Here is a 13,455-nt window from a genome sequence, read left to right on the forward strand (position 1 = left end):
CACATGTCACTTTAGGGAGGGGCGAAAGCGCACCAAGCAAAATAATCGTATTTGGTCAATTATGCTGTTTTCATAATCGTCGCAAGCCATAATCGTAATCGCGATTAAAATACGATTAATTGCACAGCCCTACTTTGTTGTTATTGGTACTTGAGCTGTGCATGCGCGCAATGGACATATCCAGTGCTAAAGCACCACATCCATATCCATATCCAGTGGCGGCGCCAGGGTATGGCTGGGGTAGGCTACAGCCATACCAAGAAATGGCTTAGCCCTACCTTAGCCCGACCATGAAAAATTATGTTAAAGTAAGCATGTTGAGAACACGGATTGCGAAAATCTACCGGTCGTGTCCACAACACACAAACTGATCCTGCTGTAACAACAAGTGCACGTTACTGACGCAATATGGTTGAGACCATTCTGGCTTATGCTAGAGGGGTGCCAGGAATAGTCTAAGTAGTGGGGTAGTTTTATACACTAAAGGTGTGAACATGCCCTGGCGTTATAATATCAGCGCGGCCGCGGTCAGATCAAAATGCCTCCGAATGCAATTTGAATAGACCTACAGCCAATCAGAGCAACGAAACGTTGGGTCTGCTGCGTCATGCATTACTGATATGTCGATACGTCACGTTCACAGTCCCCAAACTCGCGCCGAGTAAATTGCAGACAGACAGCAGAACTTCTAGGATTAATTGTATATTTCGGATAGATAGATGTGTTCTTAAACGCCCTCGCATTGAGGTACAAGTCGAACAGGTGCCAGAGTCACACGACCCACCTGAAGAGTGAATAGTGAGTTTTGAATATATTTTGTAATAATGGGTCATTTAAAAAAGTGTTTTGTATGACAATAGAGATACAGGCCACCTGTTGTGTGTTGTGTGCTCTCTCTCTCTCTCTCTCTCTCTCTCTCTCTCTCTCTCTCTCTCTCTCTCTCTCTCTCTCTCTCTCCGTAGCATGTTGTAACAACGTGGAATTAGCAGAATAGGCTATTGTATTGTTTAACTCACACCTGTTGCTCTCGATGTAATTTAGTTGATAAAAGGAGACTATTAAAAGCTAATAAAAGCCTCACGCGTGCGTTTCACTGTCAAGGGGTGCGATATAGCGTGTATGTAATTACATTACAAATACTGACTTGAGCCCCACCACTGTATGGGTTAGCCCTACCATAGATTACCCAACAAAAATACTCTGGCGCCGCCACTGTCCATATCGTTTCTCAATGTCGAGGAAGGATCCTTCAGAGCCACTATTTCAAGGATGCTACGTCATCGAATCCCGCCGAAGGACTGTTCCAATGTACAGGATCCTTGGAATTCTACCAAGGACTGAGTCCTTCATTGTGGGAAATTTCGAGGATGCACATGTGTATCCTCGGCGGTCTTAAATGCCCCACAATGCTTTGCGCACGGACCAATTTCCCAAATCTTTGGCGGAAAATGGCTGAATCCAGGCAGTACACATTTAAATGTAAGTATGTTCAGTGGCATAGTACATGTGCACATGACTTGTGTTTAAAGTTTATAGTCCGTTTGAGTGTTGCCCGTGTGAACGCAAACCGAACCTTCTGAACAATGAAACAATGTAACAAACTGTCGTCTGGTGCGCACCAGAGAAGCGAACTATTAGGTTTGAATGAGACCTTAGAACGTTTTGCACCTAAATAAATAATTTAAATGAGCCTTGTTTTGACTTTGCCTCTTTTGTTGATATTTGTGGTTTATGCTACAATGTGCACCAATATGTGTAAAAGTTTGCAGACATCAAGTATGATATCTGAATAGAAATTGGATTATTGATGGTAATTTTATGATTTTCTTATGGCTGCTTATCTTCCAGGACTTTTTCAAGGCTGAAAACAGGAGAACTTTTTACGTTAGTTTAGTGGTTCTGTCCTGGAGAGATGATCATTTTACAACATACAGTTACTCAAATACATCTTCGATCTGCGCAAATCAGTTATGAGTCTTCAAACAAATCGCGCTCAATTTAAGGTGGGCCTCTCATATGACGCACACCCGCTAGCCTGTTCCATTATTCGTTCTCCGAATGCCAGGAAGGATTCTTGCCTAGCCTCTGAAGGACCTGACTCGGAAGATCGACATAGTGAAACACCAAGGGTCTCATTCTCAAGACACCTGTTTATAACCAGAATCAGCACTTTTGGAACAGGAAGAGAAATAGAGGGATATGAGGCGTGGGTGATCCGTTTGTTTTTTTGACCAAAACACTTTATAGACATGTTTTTTTATATATCTGAGACCTATGCTATTGCCTAAAAATAGCATGAGAGGTGACCTTTAATATTTTAAAAATAGAATACTATGTGATATATTTGGCATAGGATGCTATGAATTTTGTCATGTTTTTGACATCGTATAGATGATGACTGGACGATAATCGCGATATGCACATGCACGATATTCACATCGCAGGACGTGCGATTCAAAAAAAGATAATTTTTTTTAAAGGTGACATGTCATGCTTTTCCGGTTATTACCCGTCCCCTTGTGTGTTATGAAGGTTTTTATGCATGTAAATGGTGTGCAGAGTCAAAACCCTCAAAGTACACCATGTAGCGAGTAAAACTCTAACACAGAACATACCTCCCCAAAACGCCTCGTTGGAGATACGTCACTGTCCATTTGATTCTTCCGGGTACATCATGATGTCATGTCGTCCCCGGAACGAAATGGACCAATCCGTGGAGCCGTTACGTTACGTCCGCGGAGCCGTTACATTAAGCCCCCGCTGATTGGTCCAAATTGACCAATCCACGGACTTCCTCACACACTCAGTGCAGGCAGCTCTGCTGATTTCTCCTCCCTGGCTGCAGGCTGATAACAGACAGTTGAGATCACGGCAAAATTCTCTCTGCAGACCCATTCTCACAGCATTTATCAACCTTGTTCTTACTCTATATCAAGCCACACTTATTGTTTTTACTTCGGCTGTGACTTTGTGTGTGCTCAGGGTGAGTTTGGCTGTGTTTCGCTGTGTATTGCTAAACAAGGAAATCACACCTCCACGGAGCTCAGCGCGATTCACAACGTCCCGACTGGTCCCGACCAATCGGAGCACACTGGGCTCACAGGGAGGGGGGGGGGGCAAGAGCTGCAACGAGTCGTTTAGTGGAGAGAGTGAATACTGCTGAATACACATACTTTACAGAGATGCTGTATGCGAAACCAATGTGAGTTTGGAAAATTGCACAGTATAAATCTATTCTAGTAGACCTCAACAATGGAATTATGATCAGTGGAAATGGCCATGACATGGGACCTTTAATAAAAAAAAAATGTAATCTTTTTTTTTTTTAACGACTTGCGATATTAAGAAGGCAAATTAACTCAAACACGTCATGTTACAATTATTTTTGCTGCTTGCTACAAAAGGAAAACTTGCGCGGCTCTCATGTCGGGGCCAGAGCCCTAGAGATACTAAGAGTTACGACACTCTTTGATGTCGCCGCCAGCCGGTCACGTGGTTTATGTATGCCGGGATAGTTCCAAACGCACTTCCGTGGCAATGCTTCTCTATGGCAAAAACAGCACGAACATGGTCAAAATAGTCATAGATTAAACCAACGCTTTTATTTTTTAAAGATTGCTTTCATATTTACATGATGTGGTTACACTTTGTATGGATTGGCACTATTTCCAAGTTTCGTTATTTAACGATATTTTTAGGGGAAAGTGTGGTAGCACAAGCAGGCTATGTTGATGTCACTGCCAGGGCAATCACGTCCGTAGTATAGTTGCGCTGCGCTGTCATGTTCTTCTATGGGACAGACAGACAGCAGCGATTGCGTTATTGAATGGTAAATATATATTTAAAAAAACACACACACCCAAGTACTTTTTCAGCTATAATTGCATTATTGCATACTTTTTATTGACAGTTTTGCATTTGGAGAGCCAGGGTAACAACGGAAAGCTTGGTAGCCTATTACTTAAATACGTTTTACATTTTTGGAGGGAAACGCTTGTGAAGAACAAAGTAAAAGGGACGAACAAATGTGTGAACAAGTATTAAGAACAGTGTATGGAAAAAGTGATGTGTGTTAGAACAAAACAAAGTAAAATGAATGAGAAGGAGAACAAAGAGGGTTACGGAGCGTCCACACTACAGTTCCAAAAATAGCTTGGAGCTGGGCGTGTCTGGAGCTTGGGGATTTTATTCAAGCAACACGGCCAACAACCAATCACATGAATCTCCCGCCCCCGACATACAAAGCAAAAACCCCCGGGGATTTTATGCGAGCAATAAATATATAAACTCCCCAAACAGGCGAAAACCTACCAGTTTCCCCCACTGTCTCTGCCACCTCCCTCCATGCCTGGTTCCTCCGGTTTGTATCCCGGGAGGTGAAGAGGGTCTGGTCATACAAAACCGGGTGATTCGCTACGGCGATACTTAGTTTCTCCTCCGACTTTTTTTGAAATATAGAAATGAACGGCGGGATATCTCTCCCAGCTTAGACGCGGTTTGATTGGCTAGCGCTTCAGCTGTCAGATTTTGGGAAACGGGATTTGATTGGCTGGCGCTGGCTACTCCGGCGTCCAGGCGACCAGAAGTTGAACAATGTTCAACTTCTGGTCGCCTGGGTCGCCTGAGACGCCTCGCTCTGCTACCCACAATTCAGTTCGGCGAAAAAGCGCGGCTACGTGACGTCACCCCATTGAAAGTGAATGGGCAGCTTGGAGCAGCTTGGAGCTTTCGACGCTGTCGACGCTGTAGTGTAGACGGGCCGTTAGGGTTAAACAGAAAAAGATTAATTCAGCCAAAAAACACAATTTGATTAATCTAAAGTGTAAAACAATCTTCAACACAGACCAAATTAGTGCCCATGGACAACAAAACATATGGTGGGGCAAATAAACGATAAAATAAATTGAGACAGAGTGGGAGACTGAAAATGATTACTATGATAAATATTCAAACTATTTACAAAACTATTTACAGAAGCTCCTGTTGAACCATGGTTCAACAGAGCAACAAGAACAGGTTTGTCAACAATAAAAATAAAAATGACGAGGCCACTTTGCCAGGGGGAGGTGATCCAGCGACGAGACAATAAAAAAAAAGAGAAACTGAAAAAAGCAATTCATATTATGTTCTGTTGTGGCACTACAGGATATAAAACCTTCCAAGCCATGACTTCTGCCTGAAACCAGGACCAATCAGAGGAGAATGCAGCACATCAAACTAGGGTTATGTATGGTAACCCAGCTTCTATGAGTATAGGCGCAGCCCTCTAAGGCTATCGCTATTGGGTAAACCCCACTGCACGTGTGCAGCACTGACAGACTTATTCCACGCCCACCTACGACGTGGGCCCCACCTCCGGGCTCACTTCCGTATAAATAGGAAGTAGGCCCTACAATCCGCTCCCACAGCTTTTCTTCAGCTATTCGCGGCACCAGTGGGGCCCGAACCTTAGAGGGCTGCGCCTATACTAATAGAAGCTGGGTTACCATACGTAACCCTAGTCCTATTTCGTATAAGGCTTCGCCCTCTAAGGCTATCGCTATTGGGTTAAGGGCGAAGCAGGATGTAGTCCACGCCCCACTGGTTCCGTCCAGAAGCACAAAACACACCTACTCAGTTAATAACCCATGCCCATTTCGCTGTGCGTAAATGGAGCATCACGTTCCCAGGGAATATAGCATTTCCAAAATGAATATTTTCCCATCAAGGAACGAAAGTAGGCTTACTCGGGCTACCTGTCGTTTAAAAAGTAGAGTTTTTAAGTCTTACTTGTTAAAAACGATCAAGAGAGGGGAGCAACGGCCGCTTTCTACATGCCGACAGGCAGGAGAGAGGCCTGCAATTTGGAAACCCCGATATTCCTCAATCTGGCAGACTATTCAGTACTGAGTGTGTCAGAGAGGAATGGGAGACATCCCTCAAATAAAAACGAATAAAAGAACAGGGGGAAGACCAAGATGCAGCAGTGCAAATGTCTTCCACTGTCATTCCTCCGAACAATGCCGTAGAAGTAGATATTCTCCTGGTGCTGTGCGCTTTAATGTTTTCCGGGGGATCCAACACAGAGGAAACATACGCCTGTGACACTGCCTCACCCAGCCAGTGTGACAGGCGCTGTGCAGATAGAGGCTGCCCCACTGAGCGCTCTCTGAAATGCACAAACAGACGCTGGGATTTGCGTAACGCAGCCGTGCGTGTAACATAGCATGCCAGCGCGCACACGGGACAGAGGAGATGAGATGTGGCTTCTTCCTCTGATGTGTGAGGCGGAGGAAAGAAGCCCTCCAAAGTTATCACTCTCGATCTGAACGAGCTTGTGATCACCTTCGGCATAAACGCCGGGTTCGGGCGTAACACAGTTGAGCTGCCGTCTCCTTGGATCTGGAGACATGAAGGAGCCACAGAGAGAGCAGACAAATCACTCACCCTTTTAGCTGACGTCAGAGCCAGGAGCAGCGCTACCTTGGCTGACAGAAACTTCAGGGGAACTTGATCCAGCGGTTCAAAAGGGGCTTTACCTAGTGCGCACAGCCAAATCCCATTGAGGCGCTAAAGCGCGTGATACCGGTCTGAGTCTCTGTACTCCTCGTAGGAAACGTTTTGTCAGCGGGTGACTAAACACCGTGCTGACCCCAAACCCTACATGGCATGACGAGATGGCAGCTGCATACGTTTTTATCGTGCTATGGGCCAATTTCCTGTCCAGCAACAGCTGGAGGAATGACAGCACGAGAGGCAGGGGACACGCCACGGGGTCCACGCCTTTTCCTACACACCACCGTTGGAACGCCGTCCATTTGGTTGTGTACAACGCCCTGATGGACGCGGCTCTGGATCCCTGAATAGTCCTCACAACATCTTGAGAGAGGCCGAGGCCGAGGCCCCTCTAAGTGTTCCCGTTCAGGGGCCATGCCCACAAACGTTGGCCTAACACTGGGTGACCACTGATTGCTCCCTCCACCTGGGAGAGAGCATCCCTCCGCCACAGAATTTCCCACGGTCTCCCTGACAGCATCCGCTGCATGCAGGGAAACCAGGACGCTCCCGTGCGTTCCGGGGCTATTAAGACCGCTACCAGTCGCTCCTCCTGCACTCGGTCCAGGAACCGAGGGATCAGAGGGACTGGTGGGAAAGCGTACAGTAACACCCTGGGCCAAGGTCTGTGTGCGAACGCGTCCACCCCCAGAGGGGGGTGATCCTTCCTTCTCAGGGAGAACCAGAGAGCAAACTGCGCGTTCCCGCGAGCAGCGAACAGATCCACCTCTGCTGTCCCGAACCTGCTCCACACTTGGGAGACCAGCTCGGGGTGGAGGCTCCAGTCCCCTTGTCGAGGACCTCCTCTGGACATGAGATCTGCCCCTCTGTTCAGCTCGCCGGGAATATACACTGCTCTGATCGAGAGCATGTGTGTGCGCGCCCAGCACAACAGCCGTCTGGCTGTGTCCAGCAGCTGCGCTGATCGTACACCTCCCTGACGATTTATGTAGGCTGCCGCCGTTTTGTTGTCTCTCCGAATCATCACATGATGATTCCACAGCAACGGGGAAAAGTGCTGAATTACTCTCCATACGGCGAGTAATTCCAGCGCGTTTATATGAAGGGACATGTGCGGCGGCCACTGTCCCCCCACTGCCTGCGACATGCATGTTCCTCCCCACCCTGAGAGCGATGCGTCTGTAAACACCGAGGTGTGTGACGTCACTCTGCCGAGGGGAACCCCCACCGACAGGATGTGGGGATTTTTCCAGTAGGTCAGATCTAACCCTACGGATGGAGGAACGCACACCATGCGTCTCCTCTGACGCACAGGGTCGATGCGCAGGCGAATGAACCACCTCTGAAGTCTCCTCATGTAAAGGAGACCCAGGGGGATCACCACGTGACCAGCTGACATCATGCCCAACAGCTGCATCACGGAGACCAGCCGGGTGTGATGCGCCTGAGGAGAGCTGTCAGATTCTCCACTCTCCGCTGTGAGAGTCGTGCTCTCATGCGGGCTGAGTTGAATTCCATTCCCAGATACATGATGATCTGGGATGGAAGAGGACAGCTCTTCTCCCAATTGATTATGAAACCCAGGCTTGACAGGTGAGATACGAGTTGTACCGTCTGTAAAGCAGCTTCCTCTCTGGAGCGAGCCAGCAACAGCAGGTCGTCCAGATAAAATAACACTCTCATCCCTCCTCTGTGTAGCGGCTCCAGCGCCATCTCCACACACTTTGAAAAAGTGCGTGGAGCCAGGGAATATCCGAACGGCAGTCGATTGAACTGGTACGATATTCCCTGGAATGAAAAACGCAGGAATTTCCTGTGTTTTGGGATGATGGTTATATGGAAGTAAGCATCCTTCAGGTCTGTAGAGGTGCACCAATCTACCTGGTGAACACACTCCATTACCTGTTTGATTGTCAGCATGTGAAACGGTCTTTTCCGTATCACTCTGTTGAATGCTGACAGATCTAGGATGGGTCTCATTCCCCCGGCCTTTTTCGGGATAAGAAAATAACGGGAGTAAAACCCCCGATTTTCTTCCCCCTGAGGAACCCTGGAAATCGCACTTTTTACCAGGAGTTCCTGCAGCTCCGTCTGGAGCGCCAGGCACTGTTCTTGGGATGACAGAAGTGTTTCCTGAATCCCATTGAACTGCGGGGGGGGGGGAGGCAAATTACAGAGAGTACCCTCTGCTGATCAGCCTGCTCATCCATCCGTCCACTCCACTCTGAGCATCGCTCTGAGAGCGGGCGTACCTGTTTGTGTTGTGCTGTGGTAGTCATGGTGAAAGACTATAGGGGCGAAAGACTAATCGAACCATCTAGTAGCTGGTTCCCTCCGAAGTTTCCCTCAGGATAGCTGGCGCTCAGAGTCTCGCAGTTTTATCTGGTAAAGCGAATGATTAGAGGTCTTGGGGCCGAAACGAACCATGCCAGAGCCCTTGCCGCCGTTGCTCGTGACGCAACCCAAGGGGGGCCCCACCCTAAAGGGCTGTGAAGGGGTCTCCACACGCTGCATCACACCCCGACTCTCATCCTGTCTCTGTTTATGAGAAGGCTCATAAACAGGACCCTGAGGCGGGTTTATGCTCCAACTTGTGGAGGTGTGTGCAGTGCTTTTCACCTCCTGCGTAACAGCCGTGCTAGGCTTAATACGACTGTGTGTAGGCACAACTGAGACAGAGGAAAAATCGCGCTGCTTGTTACCCGTAAGGATAGAAGCGGCCGATTTAAATGTCAAGCACTGCTGTCTTATAACCGACTGGTTAAATACCGCAGGCTTATACAGCGAGCCTAGCTGTTTGCTAACCGTTCGATCAGAAACAGCTGGCTCCACCAGCGAGTCCCTCTGTCTATTAACCGACCGGTTAACAGCAGATGGATTATGCAACAAGTCCCGCTGCTTTTTAATCAATAGATTAATAGCAACCGGCCTGACTAGTGTGGGGGATACGTGAGACACAGATGCTACAGACACACTGTTGAGATTTGAATCATTTTTATTGACCAATCTCTCTTCCCACATAACCCCCCCAAAGAGTCATCTTCTGTTCTGCTTCCTCTGAGGTTCTCTCGCCGCCTGCAGATCCTGTCTCTGCGGCGGAGGAGCGGAGACCTGGGACGGAGCCCCTGCCGCTGCCGAAGGGCGGTGCTGACGCCGTTGCTGCTCTCGCCGCTGTCCGCTCTGCCCCCGTTGAGACTGTAGCAGGGGCTGCGGATGCTGTCGTTGCTGACGCTGCTGTCGCTGCGGACGTTTGTCCTGTAGCCAGCTAGCATGACGCCTTATGTCGTCTGCTTGCTCTGAAGCAGCCTTCATACTTTCCACCATGGTATGGAACTGTGGTCCAAATAGTCCGTCCGGACTAATTGGAGCCTCCAGAAGATCTTTTCCTGCACCCTCCGGTATATTCCCCTGATGTAGCAGAGATACCGGTGGACCTGTTTCGCCCATGCCGCAATCCGCGCCTGCGAGACTGCGACTGCTGCGCACAGGGTGAGTGCAGTACTGGCCGCCTTGCCTATCTCCTCAGCCTCCCCTGAGGACATAGTCTTAGACTGCTCCGACATTTCCACCATGGAGTTTGTCAGCAACGCTATGTTATTTGCCGCCGCTGACGCCTGGAAAGCACACTGGTGCATCCGGTCCGTCTGTTTGGCGACAAACCTGTCTTTGGTGGCAGCCAGCATGGGTTGCCGTCCGGAAACCGAGCTGGCCTGTCTAGCCCCAAAGAATGCCGTGAGGTTCGGCTCTAGCGGAGGCACTGTCGGGAAACCCACGTCCGTGAGTCCCTCCACTCTCGTGAGAGGCACGTATGTCCCTATCGGAGACCTCATGGCTCCAGGGTCCGCTGCCGCCCCCTCCTGGTACTTCCTTATGGCCGGGAAGCGTGGCCAGACCGGGTCCCTCCTGACCCTGTGTACCCAGGAGAACACCCCGGACATATCATCCAGCGGCGAGCTCTCCTGAGCTAGGGGAACGGGAGATTTCTCCAGGCGGCCGCCTTGGATATAATCTCTGGCAGTTCCAGGAGAATCCCGCCAATCGACGGCAATGCCGTGTTGGCGGAGATAGGGATCACGGGATCACACACCGGACCTACACCGGTTTCCCTATCTGTCTCCTCCGTCCGGAGGGGAGAGATAATGGGGGAATCACCCGTTGATCCCTGTATGGAGGGGACGTAGTCGTCCGACTCGTGCCCTCCACTCTGATCCAGAAAGTCAATGGCTTTGTCCCCGGAGTACTCCTCCCGGACGTGCCAATCGTCCTCGGCAGCTGCAGCAGCGAGAGCGTCCGCTCTCTGCTGTCTGAGGGCCAGCGGGAGACGGGCACAATGTGAGCATGCTACCCCGGGAATGAGAGCAGCGTTCGCATGCTCTAATCCCAGGCAGGACTCACACTGTGAGTGCCTGTCAAAGCTCATGATGTAGCCCGACCCGCACACGAGGCAATCCCTGACACAGCCTTGACTTCCCTGTCCAGTCTCCGTGTTAGAAAAACAAAGCTTTTTAGGAGGAATCTTTGTTTTTCAGAGGTAGCTCTCAAAAGAACCGTTTTTGCCTGTCAATGCTTCTGCAACGGAGTGCTGAAGAAAAGTAGGAGCGGATTGTAGGGCCTAATTCCTATTTATACGGAAGTGAGCCCGGAGGTGGGGCCCACGTCGTAGGTGGGCGTGGAATAAGTCTGTTAGTGCTGCACACGTGCAGTGGGGTTTACCCAATAGCGATAGCCTTAGAGGGCGAAGCCTTATACGAAATAGAACTGGAGTCAAGAGTGTGAATAACACATTTTGGCCAAAACAAAATTGTTGCTTACCAATACAGTGGCTGAACAGTGGCATTTTACAAATATTTACAAACAACTATTTCCAAAAAGCAACTATTTATAGAAAAGCAATACTATTTACAAAAAAGCAATACAGAACTATAGGGCATCCAAGAGCCTAACTAATTTATTTTAGTCTAATTTATTTTTATTTATCATATTTATATATGTTTAGTAGCTTGTGGAAGTGCGCTCCAAAATATTTGTTGATCTTGTTTATTGGTATTTATTATTTTGATATTATTTATTTAAATGTGTCATTTATTTAATTTATTTGTGTATTGGTTTTTCAGTTGAATTATACGTTCGGGTAATCAATAGTTAAAAAGATACTGTTCAAATTATTGTTTGTTTTAAAGTTCAATAAATGGATGTTTTTAAATTCAATGAATAATCGTATTTAATAATCGTGATATCAATGACCAATTAGAGATTCTAATTGGTCCCCCCCCCCCCCCCAAATCTCTAATTGGTCGATTTCACTCCTAAGCGAATCAGAGAGACCGTGGGGAGGAGTTGTGTCGGTTGCTCACTCCCCTAAGTGTTCTTACTGGTTGGATTCACTTTTCTGGTCGGGCCCAATACAGCGAATCAGAGTTCTGGGGAAAAGTATTTTACTTCTGAACAGAGCGTGACAGCTTCGGAAGTAAACAAGGACAGAGTCAATCTTTATCTTGCACCTGAATTCACTCCTTTACTTTCCCAAGGAATATTTCACACAAACTATTCTTTCCCAGACAATCAAACATTTTACACAGATATATTGGTGCCTGAGATTATATTGGCCTTAGAAAGAACCTTGAAAAGAATATGTGTGTGCTGGTATCTGGGTCAGTGAGTGTAAGTGAGAAGGTTATATATATAGGATTACTTGAAAACAGTCCCAAATAATACATGTTCACTTCAATACAGATTAAAATAATACATGTTTACTTTAATACAGTTTAGAACAATATCTGTTCACTTTAATCCCCCTTTTGATCTCAACTCAAGAGATCAACTTATACACAGCATTTGAAACATAACCACTGTCATTATTTTCTACTGTGTCTGTCCCCCAACATTTATATAAATCCATCAGAAGCTGGGATTTAGAGCACTTTAAACCTTTAGGAACGGTCCACCATAACAACTTCATATGACAGTGGAGGGAGACCAAAATATGTTAAAAAAATCCGTCCGTCTGCTGAGTCATCGTGCACTTCCCCCTCCGACGCGTAAGCCAACAAGGGCATTTGGTACGAAGGGGAAGGGGCAGCTTTTCCCTCAATGGTGGAACTGATGAGTCTAACACACAATGAGCGGATACAAGGCACACAACAACAACCACATGTCACTAAAATGGCAATAAAAGTAGCCACAAAAATTAGAAGAGACATTATTAAACCTTTAACATATAGTTCTGTAGAATAAAAATAAACAAATCCCTTAAACAATGGGCTAAAAATATACAAATCCCTTAAATTATGGGATAAATCAAGTCCCCAAAATAATGGGCAAAAATAATAATAATAAAATAATAATAATAATAATAATATATTTTATTTATAAGCGCACTTTTCATTTGCGTAACCAAAACTCAAAGTGCAACAAAATTAAAAAATTAAAAAGGGTGAAACAAAACAACAAAAACAATAAAAACAATAAAAAACAATTAAAACAACATAATAAAAGCTGTGACATTCATGCCCGCATGGCATAATGTGGGGGATTTAAAAATCTAGTGAAAGGCTATTCTAAAAAGATGCGTTTTTAGGACTTTTTTGAAATATACCAATCCCTTAAATTATGGGATAAATCAAGTCCCTCAAATAATGGGTTGATAAACAAAGCCCCTCAAAAAATGGGTTATTAAAACAAAGTTCCTTAAAAAATGGGATATTAAACAAAGTCCCTCAAAAAATGGGTTATTAAAACAAAGTTCCTCAAAAATGGGTTATTAAAACAAAGTTCCTCAAAAAATGGGATATTAAACAAAGTTCCTCAAAAAATGGGTTATTAAAACAAAGTTCCACACCGGCTATATCAACCTGTTTCAGCGGAAAGTGGAGTCCCCTGTGCAGTCTTGGCTTGCCGTGTCTTTGTCCCCCCAGCCCGCTGACGGCGGCTTCTGGGCTGCCTGCTAGAGAGATGTCTTCT

This window comes from Pseudochaenichthys georgianus, chromosome 3, assembly GCF_902827115.2.
Source record: "Pseudochaenichthys georgianus chromosome 3, fPseGeo1.2, whole genome shotgun sequence".
NCBI lineage: Eukaryota > Metazoa > Chordata > Actinopteri > Perciformes > Channichthyidae > Pseudochaenichthys > Pseudochaenichthys georgianus.